Raw genomic sequence first — 15339 nt, 5'->3', positions numbered from 1 at the left:
TGCATGTTTCTTGGCTGTGTCTTCATTATCACCTCCAGATTGGGCCTTGGTCCATGCTTTCTTCAGATGGGAGATGCTGATAGCTGGTGTATCAATAGCAGAGTCTTCTTTACATGTTCACTGGATGTTATCCCAGCCAAACAGACAGTTCAAGCACACCACATCACTACTACCACTATGCCAAATCCTCTCCACTAACAGCAGAAAATAAAAACCTACATCCTTACCACAAAGCCATCAATCATATAGCACACATCTTGCGAAAAGCCAACTCCACAATAGGCATTTATAACAAGGGGGAGACAGAACCGACCAAACTATTGTATACAGAGCACATTGGAAGTATCCCCTCAGGCAGGAGGGGTAGCTAGGGTCAGTCTTGCCAAGGCCAGACCCTGGGTATTACATTGAGTGGCTGAAAGGACTCCACAGAAAGTGAACCTCGTTTTTCACAGAGAGGATCTGGAAAAAGATGAGTCATGGAGCTGCAGGATCCTAGAGTGGTGTGGAAATGGAGCTCCTGGGGAAAGAGAGGACAGGCATTACTCACCAGAGATGACTCCTGGAGGGGAAAACCCGAAAGAGGTGGGAAGAGGTATCAATAACAGCCCTTTTAGCAGGATTGGGGAGTAATGAAGCAACTGGGAGAGTGTTAAGGAGAGGAAGCTGAGGTGCCAAGGAGCCAGGAATGGTGGGAAGAGGCTCAGGAGTGACTGCACAGCAGCACAGTCCAGCCACAGCTAGGTCAAAGGAAGTTCCCAGTGAACTGTTTGGGAATAAGGAATGCTGATTGTACCTACCCCTGATGCAAGTACCTGCACAGCTGTGCCCTGCAGCACACACAGGATGCACCTGGGGCATTCCCAATACTCTCCCCCTCCTGCTGATGCAGGAATTCATCTGAGCCACGATGTGGACCAACACCGAGCACACACAAGCTCATGGATTGAGAGCCAAGCAAGAAGTGGCCAGGGTCCCAGCTGGAATGCTTCAGGAAGGACACAAGCAAGGCATGGATAAGCTTACTTTGGGAGCATTTTCTATCCCAGGCTTTTGAAAGCCCCTTTTAGTTACTGCAGAAATCCCCATGGGCTCTAGACAGGCCCAAACAGAACAATCCTGCCTGGTGGTGCTGCAGCTTCACCTGTGCCACCTCCAAGGTCAAATAAAAGCAAATCATGAGTGGAGAGATTCAGTAAGGCACCAAAAGGTGCCAAGGAAATGTCACATTCCTAAAGAAATACAGAATCATGGAATCTCAGAATGGTTTGGGTTGGAAGGGGCCTTAAAGCCTATCCAGCCCCACTCCCTGCCATGGGCAGACACACCTTCCACTAGCCCAGATTGCTCTAAGCCCCATAGAACCTGGTCTTGGACTCTTCCAGGGATCCAGGGGCAGCCACAGCTTCTCTGGGCAGGGCCTCCCCACCCTCACAGGGCAGAATTCCTTCCCAATATCCCATCTAACCCTGCCCTCTGGCAGTGGGAAGCCATTCCCCTCTGTCCTGGCACTCCAGGCCCATGTAGTCTCTCTCCATCTTCCCTGTGGCACTGGAAGGCCACAATTAGGTCACCCTAGAGCTTTTCTTCTCCAGGCTGAACAATTCCAATTCTCTCAGCCTTTCCTCACAGCAGAGCTGCACTATCCCTCTGATCATCTTGGTGCCTCCACTGGATTTGCTCCAACAACTCCATGTCCTTCCTGTGCTGGGGATCCCAGGGCTGGAGGCAGCTCTGCCGGTGGGGGTCTCACCTAAGCATGGATATACTAAGGAGCTGTTGGCACTGGAATGCACCAGGACATGGTGCTGGGCAGTACTTATGGGGCTGTTTTTCCCGACATGGAATTCTGTTCAACTCAGGAAGATGGATTTGTACTTTCAGGGGAAAGTTATATTATAAAACATTATCTGTGTTTTCTCCTTTGGCTTCCCATCATGCATGAAAAGATGAGCTTGCAGTTCTGGGCTCTGAAGACAGGTGGGAGAAATATTACCTCTCTGGAGAGTGGGATCAGTGTGTGCTTCTTCTGGCTGGGAATTTATTGAGAACAACAGTTTCACACTGTCTCTCCCGGGAAGCTCCACAGCTTTGGAGGCTCTGGGGTCCTGCTGGGAAGCTGGGAGAGCTGTTACTATTGGGAAGCCACTGGAATTGGCAGCTTGGTGAGGTGGCACCCCGTGTCTGTCCACTGACAAGCTGAGCAATGAACCTGCCCTGAAAACATTCCAAGGGTGATTGTTTGGAGACTACAAGGAAGATGGAAAGGGACTGGAACAAGGACAAGGGGAAGTGGCTTCCCACTGCCAAAGGGCAGAGTTAGGTGGGGTATTGGGAAGAAGTTGTTATTGTGAAGGTGCTGAGGCCCTGGCACAGGCTACCCAGAGAAGCTGTGGCTGCCCCTGGATCCCTGGAAGTGTCCAAGGCCAGGCTGGACAGAGCTTGGAGCAGCCTGGGACAGTGGAAGGTGCCCCTGCCCATAGCAGAGGATGGGACTGGATGAGCTTGAATGTCCCTTCCACCAAACCGTTCTGTGATCCTATCAACTGTCACTGACAACTCAAGAACTTTAGAGGGTGATGAAGAGGAAACAGGGTCCAGACATCATCCAGTTTATCCAAGCTCCTGGCACAAAACAACTTCCACAGCTGGATGAAGGGGCAGGTGAGTACAGGTGAATTATGTGGAACAGCTTAATGCCAAATCCCCAAATCCTTCTCCCTAGATTAGTTGGGTGCCTGGAGGCATCCCGTGGAGCTGCCAGCAGGAAGGACTGCATCCCAACTGCACAGCAAGAAAACTCTGAGCCAGTGCTTCACAGCAACCCCAGTCCTGAGCAGCTGCTATAAATATATGCTCAAACTGAATTTATTCTTAATATTTACAGAGCATCGACTCATTGATTCAGCTCTCCAGGCATGAGGAGAGGTTGTCCTTTGTTATTCCATGATGACAGTGGTTTTTACACTACCAAGTGTAAAACTGCTCTGGAGTTCTAACACCAAATGTCAGGTACTTGAGATAAAATTCAATTCACTTGACATGTTTTAGCAACTGTTATAAATGATAAGCCAATTCAAAATAACAGAATTTATTTAGCAAATTTAAAAAAAAAAAAAAAAAAAAACAATTAAAAACCACAATAAAATTGGACAACATCGATCGAATGCTGGGTGGGCAGAGTGACAGTAACAACGGTACCATCCAACCTCAGCCACACATCACTGGGTCTCGGCGTACAATTTCTGTACAGTTTATTCGCCCTGAGGCTAAGTCCATTGAAAGTCCAAATATTCATGTATCTCTTTACTTCCAAGTGAGGTCTTGAAAGGGGTTCCCTTAAGTATGAAAAGATGTTGATAGTCTTCCCGGATCTCGTCTTTGCTGATTTGGTCATCCTCCGGATCCCCTATCAAGATTGATATCAGATGTCGAGCAGCTGTGAAGTGGAGGCCCATCCTTGATGAATGGGCCATCTCCAGTCCGGCCATGTCATTTCTGTTGCAAATGTTGTGGTTTCACAGCTTGCACCACAGGTCTTGGAATCTCGGAGATGCCCTGGAGTAGCTTTTTAATAGACCAAATCTTTGATACATGAATTTATTCATTAAATTTACCACACAACTTATTGCTGAGGTGACACTTGAAATGAATGAAATGTAAGAAATTCCCATTTTTGACACAGTCTGTCATTTATTAAGAAAGTTATGCTGTTTAAAATGTTATGCCAGTTGTAACCTGTCTGTTAAGGAAGTTATGCTGTTTGTACCAAAATTTGTACCCTCAAAACCTTATTCCAAGTTGTATACCCCCTCTAAAACCCCGGGTTCCCTTCCCCTTCCGTCGGGCTAGGCTGTCCCCATTCCCCGCCGGCTCCTCGAACTGCTGGCCCCGCCTAATAGGAAAATCCAAGGACTTCCATGGTGCACCGCTCCAAACCGAAGTGCAGTTGCCGGCAAACGGACCCAAAAGCCGCGACCCAGCACAAAATCCAGATAAAAGAGAAACACTACAACACCGAGAAGACCCTCAGCTACCTAGAGACCGAATTCTGCTTCTGCCACCTCGCCATGACCACAAAGAGACTGGGAAGAAGTGACGCCCCTAGACCACCCGAGCCCAGTTGAGTTCCTGGGGATTCCCGCGAGGCCGGAACTCCGGACTCTGCTGCGGGGAGAGCAGCAGATTCGTCTGACACCTGATCCTCAGCGGCGACAGGAGCGAGAACGGCGACAGGAGCAGCGACGGCGCAGGCGATCCCTCGAGTTCCCCCTTGAAAGAGCTGACTAATAAAGGCTTTTCAAAGGAGCAGGTCTCCTGGCCCGTTTATAACAACACTGATTTCAGGGGCTCTGACAGGCGCTTCCCATGGAAAAATACTTATTTCCATTAAAACTATCTACTCCCACCCTGACCCCTTTGTTCTTTGCGGAGAACGGGTGCTGTATCCATTATATTTGAATTTCCTAGTCACTGGGAGCAAACACTTTATTTGACTCCTAAAGCCACCAGAACATGAGATACTTTCCTGCAGCCAGGCCTTGTTTACGGGGAGCCCGGGAGGGCCATCACCGCCCCACCGCGCAGTCCTGTGTCCCCTCCATGGCACACACACGGGCTCCATCCCCCTACCCTCGACAGGATCCCCAACATTCCTGAAGCCCTTCATTCTCTTAAAAACTGCTTCATTTGAGGCACACATGGGGCTCCATTTCCCAGACGCTGCCAGGCAGGAGGCCACGAGCACTGAGGTCGAGAACAGTGTGACCGTGAGGGCTGGGAAGGGCTGGAGTCGTGAGGGCCGAAGCCACGATGACAGCGGCCGTTAGTGCTCCCCCGTCACGGCTACCGGGCCCTCCGAAGCACCGGCTCAGCGCTGCCCCGTGACGGCGGCAAAAAGCCTCAGGCACATACTGGCTCGGCCCTTCCTTTTCCTCCTCCTCCCTCAGCCACCGCCCGGAAGTGGCGTGCGCCCCCCCGCGGCGCGTCACCGCCCCGCCCTTCCTCCCCCCCGCCCGCCCGGCGCTGCCGCGCGCGCCCCCCGGCGGCGGGCGGCGGCGGTGCGGGCGGTGCCGGCGGCGCTCGGTCCGCGGAGCCGCGATGAGCCCGGGCGGGACCCGCACCGGGACCCGCGCCCCGCACCGGCACCGCCTCTCCGGCATGGGGCTGCGCCCGCACTAGGAGCCGAGTCCCCCCGGGGCGCCATCCTCCACCTCCCCTCCCCCTCCCGAGGAGGATGGCGGCGGCGGCCGCCCCTACCCAGCTGGAAGCCGGTGGGTATCGCTGGCGGCGGGGGCTGCGCTCCGTACCCGCTCGGTTCTAACCGTGTCTAACCCGCTCTCCCCCGCCCCTCCGCAGAGCTCTACTACCTGATCGCACGGTTCCTGCAGTCCGGACCCTGCAAGAAATCCGCCCAGGTGAGCGTGGAGCCGGCGCTCCGGCCGGGCCGGGCGGGCGGCGACGGGACGGGGCGGCAGAGCCGTTGCGCTGTGGTCGCCGGACTCACGTTCTTTGTGTGTGTCTGTGTGTCCCTCTGTCCCCAGGTACTGGTGGAGGAGCTGGAGGAGCACCAGGTAAGGCGCCTGCCCCGACGGGACGGGGGAAGCCCTCGGGACGGCGGGGTCGGCGTTTGCCCTGCCCCGTCTAACCCAGCCCATCTCCGCCCGGGACACCCGGCGGGAGTGCGGCTGCCCCGCGGCGGGGCCGGGGGCAGCGGCCGGTGGACTCCATTCTGGGGGGCGCGGACGGGCACTGGGGGGGGCTCTCCGGGGAAGGGTCTCTCGGGCTCTGACGGCCGCCCCCGTCCCCGTGTCCCTCCCGCAGCTGATTCCGCGGCGCCTGGACTGGCAGGGCAAGGAGCACCGCCGAAGCTTCGAGGACCTGGTGAGACAAGTTTCACTCCTGACTTTTCCGACGTCTCCCCGTCCCCCGCGCCGCCGCACCGGGCACCGCGTCCCCCCTCCCCCCCACCAGGACTGCGGGCTGCGCCCCGCCGAGGCCGCGACGGGCCGCGGAGGGGAGGGCAGAAAAGCGGAGGCGCGATGGGGCCGGGGCTGCCGATGAGAACCCCGTAGGCCGCGCTATTGTGGGGCCGTGGGTTATCCGAGGGCATGTACCGAGGCCCGCTGCGGCCAATGGCGCTGCGCCTTAGAACGCGGAGAGCGGTGCGCGGCGATGTGAGGCGGCAGATGATTGGCTGCGACGGAGCCGGCGGGGCGAGTCCCCCCCCCCCCCCACCATCGCCGCCGCCTCGCCCGCGCCCATGGGGCTGCCCCGCTCCGGATCGGGTTCGGCCGTGCTCCCGCGGCCCGGCGGGGTGGGGGGGACGTGCCGGACGTGCCGCCGGGCCCGGCGCTGCCGGGCTGGGTCAGGGATTCCCGGCCTGCGGCGGCCTGCGCGAAATCCGCCCCTCACCGCGGCGTCTGGGCCTGCTGTCAGGCAGGAAAGGAGGGGTTAGGAAGTGTAGCGTTGTGGCTGTTAAATGCCGGTGAAATACACATAGTGACTGCTTTTGCTGAGGTATAAACCCCGTGAATGTGTGTCATTGAGGAAGGTCAGCCTCTCCGCAAGGCCAGTAGTGGAGGGTGGCCCTTGGCTCCGCACCCCCCGAGATGTGTCCGTGTGAAAGCGGCAGAACTGAAGCCCTTCCAGTCCTTTTCCGAAGGGTCCAGACGGCCTTGGTTTCATTTCTGGGAGCTCTGGGCAGTGACGTGTGGCGCTGATGTAGCACTTTGCAGTTGGAACGCTGTAAACTTCCCAATAGCGTTTGTGGCATTGATACCTGTGACCGGCGCTGGCACCTCACCTGGAAGGAATGGAAAGCACGTCCTGGCCTCTCCCGGCTCCCATGGAGCAGTGGTGACGTGGGGTTTTGCCATGACTGTTGCTCAAAGTCCTTTGCATCTAGCTCAGGAGCTGGTTTCCTACTTTAGCAACATTGTAGGAGCTCAGGTGTGAACAGAACTTGTGCCCAGAGGAGACCTTTGGACCTGCTGCCTTTCCCTTTCCAAAGCCTGTTCAGGATTTCAGGTGGAAGCTGGGCTTCCTCACACCTCTTGTGGATAATTTTGGGACTGTAAATTGAGTGAGCTGACATAGAGTAAGTTCTGCACTGAATAAATTTTGGTGCTCTATGGTCTTCCTAGAGAATCTGAAATCTAACTGTGGGCTGTCTCAGGTTTAGCGTGGGACTGCACCCAGTATCCAAGAGGAATATTAGCAGTGCCACTATGAAGTCTGGTGTCAGAGAGAATGGTTTTTCCTATCACTTTGATTAACATATAATTTTTCCTTTCATTCTCTGTGGCACAGATATAAAAGCCTTAAAACCTTTTTAAAAATGTGTGTGAACATGTTTAAACATGTACTTTTCTTAAACATTTCAGAAATGAGAGAAAAACCATTTTGAAGTGAGTTTTGGAGTTAATGGAAAATTTATTTCTGTATGAACTCATATAATAATTAAAGTTTTTTTTCCCTATGTCTTAAACTAATCAGCACTAACCAATGCTTTTAATTTGCCTTTTTATCTAGTATTATTTAACTGTTTCTCATGGTATACAGTAAGGACCAGGATTATAAATGAATCATTACAGTGAGACAGGTTGATGCCAAGTGAGATGAGCTGAGTTTCTCTCTCAGAGTAGTGTTAAGGATGTTGAAAAAAGGCTTTTTCTCCCTCATTGCCTGGGGTTTGCTGTGTTTGGAATTTGAACTTTTGTCTGCATATGATTGTTTATTAACCTGAGCTCCTCGACTTCAGGGCTGGCTGGATGTCTGAATGCCATGTTCAGAACAGAGCCAGGGTTGTGAAGGACACAAAGCACTCTGACCTTCATTTTAATTATCTCAGGTACATAATGAACCAAAATTAAATTGGAGATGCCAGCTGTTGGAGGTAAAGGGTTTTTTCCTACCCATTTCTGCCTTTCACAGACAGAAACCCCAAATAGTTTACAATCTCAGCTGGGTGGTGCAGCTACTCTGGTGAGGCAGGTAATTGAATTCATGAGAGTTTACATCCCTGAAAAGTCTGATTTGTTTGTTTGCCCAATATTCAGACAGAATATTTCTTGTTCTGGTGTTTCAGCTTTGTTTTCCATCCTCAGTGTGGCTGTTCAGGTGCCTAGTGGTGTTTTTCAGAAAATATACCAATACTGTGACCACTGAATACGCTGTTACTGCTCCTGGGCTTTTGGGAGTGATAAATATGGAACAGCCCAATGGCTACTGGGTGCTTTTTATCTAGGGAATGTTTACTCGCACTTCACTCGAGTTTTTAGGCAAGATCTGAAAGCTCACTGTGAGATTTCTTTGTTCCTTTTTTTTTTTTTTTTTTAGTTTAATCTTTTACTTTAAATGTCAGGTATCACAGGGCAGACAAGTAATTTAAGATATGCTAATAAGAATTGTACCTATGGAGCAAAACCACACAGAATGCAAGTTTATGTGCATTTGTGTTCCCTTTGTTTTCCCTGTTTACTTTCATGTTGGAGCACTTTTTGCCTTCAGCATGTGGCTGCCTGTCTAGGTAATCACAGAGTCACAGAGTATCCTGAGCTGGAAGGGACACACAGGACCATCAGTCCAGCTCCTGACCCTGCACAGACACCCCAACAATCCCACCCTGTGTGTCCCTGGGAGGGTTGTCCAAACCCTCCCGGAGCTCTGGCAGCCTTGAGGCTGTGCCCATGCCCTGGGGAGCCTGGGCAGTGCTCGGTACCCTCTGGGGGAAAACCTTTTCCCTGATCTCCACCTAAATCTCCCTGACACACTTCCAGCCATTCCCTGGGTCCTGTCTTCTCAGGGAGAGAGATGGGAGCTGCCCCTCGAGGAGCTGCAGCCCCTGATGATTCTCCCCTCAGTTCCCTCTTCTCCAGGCTGAATTCTCCAGGTGTACTCCACAGTGGTTTTACTTTCAACTGACTGCTGGTGGTCTTGAGACATGAGATATGTTTGTAAAAGGGTCGGGTCAGTGCATCACAGAATCCAAGACTGGTTTGGGTTGGGAGGGACCTTCAAGCCCATCCAATTCCACCCCCTGCCATGGGCAGGTACACTTTCTACTAGACCAGGTTGCTCCAAGCCCCATCCAGTCCGGCCTTATGAAGGTCTGAAGAGTGTCCAATTTGCAGGCAATTAGTGCTCTGGTTTTAAATGAGCCGCAGCAGCTCAGTGTGGAGTCAGCTGCTGTACAGATGAGTCAAGCTGAATGACTCCGATTATCAGCACAGTCTCCAGTGACCTGCTGTTCCACATTATCTTTGTTTATTCCTGATAAAGGTGACTGGCTCTGCTCTGGTTTTAAGAACTTTCTGATGGGCTGAGTCTTCTGGCTCAGCCTGGTTTGGTCTTTGTGCTGGGAAACACGTAATTCCAGGCAAAACAGAAAATCAGCTGTTGTTGGACAGTGGGGAATTTGCATCCATGGGTGGCTGTGCTGGTATGGAACAGCTTATGGGATTTGGCTCCGAGTTCCTGCCTTGCCCATTTGCATTGATTTAAAACTAGCCCTGAGTCCGAGGTGCTGGTATTTATAGATCCTGCCAATCCCAGCATTAGCAGAGCAGAGATGTTATGGTTTTGTCACTTCAGGAAAATGTCATCTGGTAGCATGGTTGTTCCAACCTGTTCTCTCCGGGGACCCCAGTGGGTAAAGGCTTTTTTAATTCCAGTCTATTTGCATATTGTTGGTATCTTGTGCAGGTCCAGTGTCTGAGTTGCTTTTTGCTGAGATTCCCTGTTTGAGGTTGTGAATAATTTCCTGCTTGCTCAGCTGCCTTGGCCTCTTGGCCTCCTCCACTGCTTTTTGATACAGTTGTCAATTGATTCTTAATTGATGGTTATTTTGGCAAATGAGGGAAGTGTTGGATGACTACCTGGAGGAGAGAAATCCACTGCTGAGGCCCAGCTGGGCCTGCCGAGCAGGAGTGGGGACAGGGCAGCCTCCTGTGAAAAACAAGATTCACTTTTTTATGTAAATTTTAAGAAATAGGTTTAATAGAAAATAAGACAATTAGAAGATAGAAAAAAGCAAAGAAAAAAGCATTCACCCAAGTCCACCCCCTGCTATTTCAGAGACTTTCTTTTAATACCCTTTCTATTGTATCAGTCTGTTGAATATTCATATTTTTCCATGAACTAGTTTCCATATTCCAGGGACTGTTTTGCATGGCCCCTCCTTGGGTCCACCTTTTTAGAGCATGTGTGTTTCTTGGCTGTGTCTTCATTATCACCTCCAGATTGGGCCTTGGTCTGTGCTTTCTTCAGATGGGAGATGCTGATAGTTGGTGTATCAATAGCAGAGTCTTCTTTACATGTTCACTGGATGTTATCCTGGCCAAACAGACAGTTTAAGCAAGTACTATATCAACTACTACCACTATGCCTAATTTTCTTTACTAACAACAGAAATAAAAACTTATATCCTTACCACAAAGTTATTAATTGTATAGCACACATCTTGCGAAAAGCCAACTTTATAACAGGCATTTATAACACTCCGAAGGGCCACATCGCTGCCTCATGTCAGTCTGCAGCTCCTGCCTCAAATCTGTGCTTAGAAGAGATGTTCCACTGGGCTTCCCAAAAGAGATGGTTCCCAGAGCTCCCTGGTTCCCATCTCTGGCAAAACAGACATCTTACTTTAAGTAATAAGAGTCACAAAGAGTCTTTTTTGGGTTGTTTGTTCCCTGTTCATTGAAACCTTCCTTGGAGGAAGAGTTGTCAGCAGCTGTAGAATCACAGACTCCTGACTTGGAAGGGACCCACAAGGATCATCAAATCCAGCTCTTGTCACTGCACAGACACCCTAGGAATCCCACCTGTTGGGAAAGATGGGACAGGAAGGGCTTATGGATATGATTGTCTGGTAAGAAATACTGCAGATATAAAATCTGTGAGTGAAATAGACATGAAGGCCAGCTTTGAGATGTAGACATGGCAGGCAGGAAGACAGTGATTAACTAGAGATAGGTTGAAGGACAGAAAACAAAAGGACCCAAGAATGCAGCCCGTCTCCACCCTGCCAAGGCATCAAGGAAAAAGTAGATAAAAAAAGTAGTCTTTAGAGTTTAGAATATAGGATGATATGGTAATTTAGTAATTCTCATAGGTTGCATGCAAAGTTGGTAGGCTTTGTATCTTGCACCGGTTGGTCACTGTAAATTAGAATATTCAACACAAAAGGAGATATAATGGATTGTAACAAGGTCCTCACTCTTTTGCCCGCTCTCTCCCTCTGCTTCTTCGATCTCCCTCTCTCTTACCACTCTGACCCCAGCACTCTTCTTACCTCTCTAACCCCTCTTAGCTTTTTTACCTCCCTTACCTCATACCCCCTCTCTCTCCCTTTCTCGGGCTCCGCTTCAGCCAAGGCTGGGAGCTGAAAGCAGGCCCTCTTTACCCATGACCCTTGCAATAAAACCATGTGTTTTAGAATATCTCAGGTCTGCAGAGTTCCTTCTCCCTGCCGTCCATGGATGCACCTACACCCACCCTGTGACTGAGGGCATTGTCCAAACAGGGATCAAAGTCACACCATCAGAGGGGATTTTGTTTCAGGGATCAAGAAGCTGCTTCTCCCAGCTCCAGGGAGGACTCTGCTTGTGGTCTCTGAGGTGATGCTTCCAACCACAGGACCATGAACAGGTTTAGGGGCTGAATTTCTCCGAGCCCTGACGTGACTTCACTAATAGTTCTTTCTTTGTGCTTATCACTGGAGCAGCTTATCTCTGCCTGGCTCAAGCAATCAGGATTGGCAGAGCTTCTTAAAAAGAGAAGACTTTTTTTTAAATAATAGATTTGCTTCACTTAATCCTTCACTTTTTAGATCCATTGTACCTGTGTGATTACTGTGTCAGAGAACTCACCTGGTTCTATTGCATTCTTGTGCTCTCATATTTTAACTTTTATAGGATTTTTCACATCCTAAGGCAACAAAACATATTTTCTTTATTATTTATCCCAAGATGCAGCATTTGTTCTCACTTAGCATGTTTTCAGCTCTGCATCATTTTAACATGCATGGTTTGGGCCTGTATTACTCATCTCTAATTTTTTTCCAATTTTCTGATTATTTTCTAAAATATTTTCTCATTATATTCTAAAATATTTTCTAATATATTTGAGGAGCTGATAATATCCTTGCTGCTGTTTCATTTTGCCACGTGGGATTTGGACGAGCACAGACTAAGAGGTGTAGCTGTACCTTTGCCTTTTTCCATCCTTTTAAGGAAAATCTGATCTGGGAAACATTGTTTTTTTCAGCTGGATGTTTGCAACTTTGTGTTCTAGAAAAATACTTAAAATCCATTTACAGCTCTCTCAGAGGTGAAAGGAAGGATTTTTGATTCAAGTTCTGGGAACCTGGAAACAGAATTACTTGTTTAGGTCTGGGCTGTGATTTAAGCATTTTTTCTGGAAGTTATTATGGAAAAAAATCACCAGGAGAATTTGCTGCTCTTGCTGCCTGCCTAGGGAGCTGTTTGTTAGTAATAGCAGTGCTAATATTCAGATTAAGGGCTGCATATTTGAGGCTGTTGTGGGTTGTAGAAACATGGAAATGTGCAGGGAAAGAAGTGTGATCAGGGAATGCTGTCAGGCCCCAAGTGTGTCAGTGTTTGCTCTTTGCTATTCCCTATAAAACTATTCCTTCATCTTTAAGCCACCAAGTCCTTTTCCATTTTGGAGTTAGTCAGGATGGCTTGTGGAACACCTTGGGTTCTGTCTCTGCAGTGGGATATTTGCTGCCAGCAAATTCAGCACCTTCCTAGGCATGGAATGTGGTGAAACTCCCAAACCAGCTCCAGGGTGAAGAGGGGAGTGTTTGCTGTGCTACACTGGGAAGATGGTTTGGATTTTTTACATTTCCAGAGAGAATGGTATGGTTTGGGTTCTTTTGGTGCTCTGGAAGTAAAATTTCAGAGCTTTTAGGTTGGTCTTTTTTGATCTTTTAATCTTAAAATTGATACATCGCTGTGTTTTGGCAGATGGTGGCTGAGAGGCTTGTTACTGGTTATCAGAGATGGAAATAAGAATTTCATACTCAGATTTTACTTAACTGCAGATTCACTCTCTAGAACTTCCCTTTCAGACCCTTTCAGAAATCTTACAGACTGAAGGGAGGCTGGCGCAGCATCATAAAATATTTTGTAGCATGAACACATTTACAGTGTTTCAGGAATGAGTCAGAATGAGTGGCAAATACCATAGTTTGGATAATCCTTTTCTCTCATTTCAACTTCTGTTATATACCATCATTTACAGTGAGAGAATTCATGCTCATACACTGAACTTCACTGGCTATACCACTTGGAAGGTGTCAATTTAATTCTGGAACTCCGATTTCAAGGAAAAAAAGCTAAAATGACTGGAGAAACCTGTCAGTGCAGGAGAGCATTCACAGGGACATTCCTTGATGCTCGCTCACAAGATGAAATCTCTTGGAATGAGAATACGGTAATGCACTCATCAGATTTCTCATTCCTGCACTGAAAAAATGATGATTTTGCATCTTTAGAATCATCATGATTGATGAGATGATTCTTTAACCAGCAGTGACTGAGGGATGAGTAGAGGGAAGAACCAGTCTCTTCTCCAAGAGTTTCATTCACATTGGAAGAGTTTTTAGTTGGATTTAGTAACTGATAATTTGTATATTTAATTAGATACATTTCCCTTTTCTTTTTGGTTAAAATCTGGATTGTGGGGCCGTGTTGATCCTGCTCATGGTGCAGGTGGTGACATTATCCAGCCCTGCCTGGCTGTGCTGGGTCCTGTAGCTCCACTGCTGTTGCCCAATTGGAATGAAAAAATTCCCAATGACGTGTTCTAATAATCTGCTTGATGACACAGTTGAGTGAACAATGTTTTGGCAGCAGGGCTGAGGGAATTACAGACCTTCTTCTCCTTCCTGATGCCTGGCACTCCCTCTGGTGTACTGGGGCAGGGAGCTGGGCACATCCCTGGGATCTGGGTAGGCAGGAGGCTGTTGGTCCATGAAAAGAGGTGCATGGAGCTGTGTGTCCTGTGTCAAAGGAGCTCTGATGGGCAGCTTTTCCTGCCAGTTTGTAAATACAGGAGTCAGGCAGTGCAGGACATTCTGGATAATCGGGCACAATTTATTTGTTCGAACAGACTCTCAGAAAAACTGTTGTCACTGTAGAAAACAGCCTCTGTCCAAAGGGAAAAATAAAGGATGTTTTCCCAACGTGACAAAATTGGAGCCTACACATATGGATCTTAGATACCTACTCTCAAGAGCTGGAAAGTGGAGACTGAGTATTGATTTTAGGGTAATGTTTAGGGGTTTCAGGTAATTTTCAAAGTTTTTATTCTTTTGCACGTGTTTCATACAGTGATGTCAGTGCAAGGGTGTTTCAGTTAAGCAAAAAATGGGAAGAGAACAAACTGAAAGGTAAAAAAGGTTTAAAAAAAGTTGTTTGAGCAGAGCACTGCACTGGGGATTTTTGTTTCTTATTAAGGGATATCCTAAATTTACAATTAAGCTGTTACAACCTGAAATTTTTGATGTGGCTTTTGCAACACTCCACTTTAAAATGCAGTATAATTTTGAAGGGATTTTCGTAGCTTTACATGTGAATATGAAGTAAAGTACTACCAGTAGGAGGAAAAATAAACCAGTTTTCAAATGTCTGTGTTGTTTGTGTGTTTAGGTGGCTATCAATGCACACATCCCTCCAGATTATCTTCTTAGGATCTGTGAGAGACTTGGACCCCTCTTAGACAAGGAAATCCCCCAGAGTGTCCTGGGGGTGCAGACTTTGCTGGGTGTTGGGCGCCAGTCTCTCCTGAGGGCAGCAAAAGGTAAGATTCTCAATTTATCTGGACTTGAATTCTATTTAATGATTAACCCCCTTTTGTTGCCATTCCTGTTGGGATATCTGTGTGTTTGCATGAGCCCTGGTTTGTCTCCTGTTCCTGCCAGCTTTTTTCTTCCTATAATGCAGTTATTGCTGGCCCTGCTGGATATATTTTCTTGGGTTGAAAATGCCATTTTAAGCAATTCTTGCCTACAGTTGCCTGATCTTGTTACTTCCTCTGCCTCTTTCCCCAGTGTGTTGATGTTTGTGTAAATTATGTGAATGGGATTAGGGGTTTGATGTGTCTGAAAAATGCCATTTTTCCATATACATTTACACACATCTGTGTCTAAAATCACTGAGCTGGGCTCTTTTTCAGCCTGTTTTTTTCCATTCTTTGACTCCCTGGCTGTGCAGACACAGGACAGGATGGTGTCATTTGGGGCAGGATTTAGGGAGTAGAAGAAGGCCAGGCTGATTCTTCAGTGACAATTCCTGCCTGTCCTTGCTTCAAGTT

The 15339-nt window shown here is 48.6% G+C and overlaps 1 protein-coding gene and 1 long non-coding RNA gene across 2 annotated transcripts in view; both read left to right on the top strand.

Annotated features, from left to right (window-relative positions):
• Positions 1-3432: 3432 nt before the first annotated feature.
• Positions 3433-15339, top strand: part of LOC136373474 (uncharacterized) — a 73561-nt gene continuing 61654 nt past the window's right edge. The window contains exon 1 of the long non-coding RNA XR_010745652.1: positions 3433-3491. This is a non-coding gene — a long non-coding RNA (uncharacterized lncRNA). The remainder of the gene's footprint in view (positions 3492-15339) is intronic.
• LOC136373454 (bromodomain and WD repeat-containing protein 3-like) overlaps positions 5369-15339 on the top strand; it is a 50689-nt gene continuing 40718 nt past the window's right edge. The window contains exons 1-4 of the mRNA XM_066338351.1: positions 5369-5417; positions 5544-5573; positions 5824-5883; positions 14676-14826. The gene's annotated coding sequence lies outside the window, so the exon portion shown is untranslated. The remainder of the gene's footprint in view (positions 5418-5543; positions 5574-5823; positions 5884-14675; positions 14827-15339) is intronic.

This window comes from Sylvia atricapilla, chromosome W, assembly GCF_009819655.1.
Source record: "Sylvia atricapilla isolate bSylAtr1 chromosome W, bSylAtr1.pri, whole genome shotgun sequence".
NCBI classification, from domain to species: domain Eukaryota; kingdom Metazoa; phylum Chordata; class Aves; order Passeriformes; family Sylviidae; genus Sylvia; species Sylvia atricapilla.
Note: the sequence above shows the minus strand (reverse complement) of the source record. Positions and strands in the feature narration are given on the sequence as shown.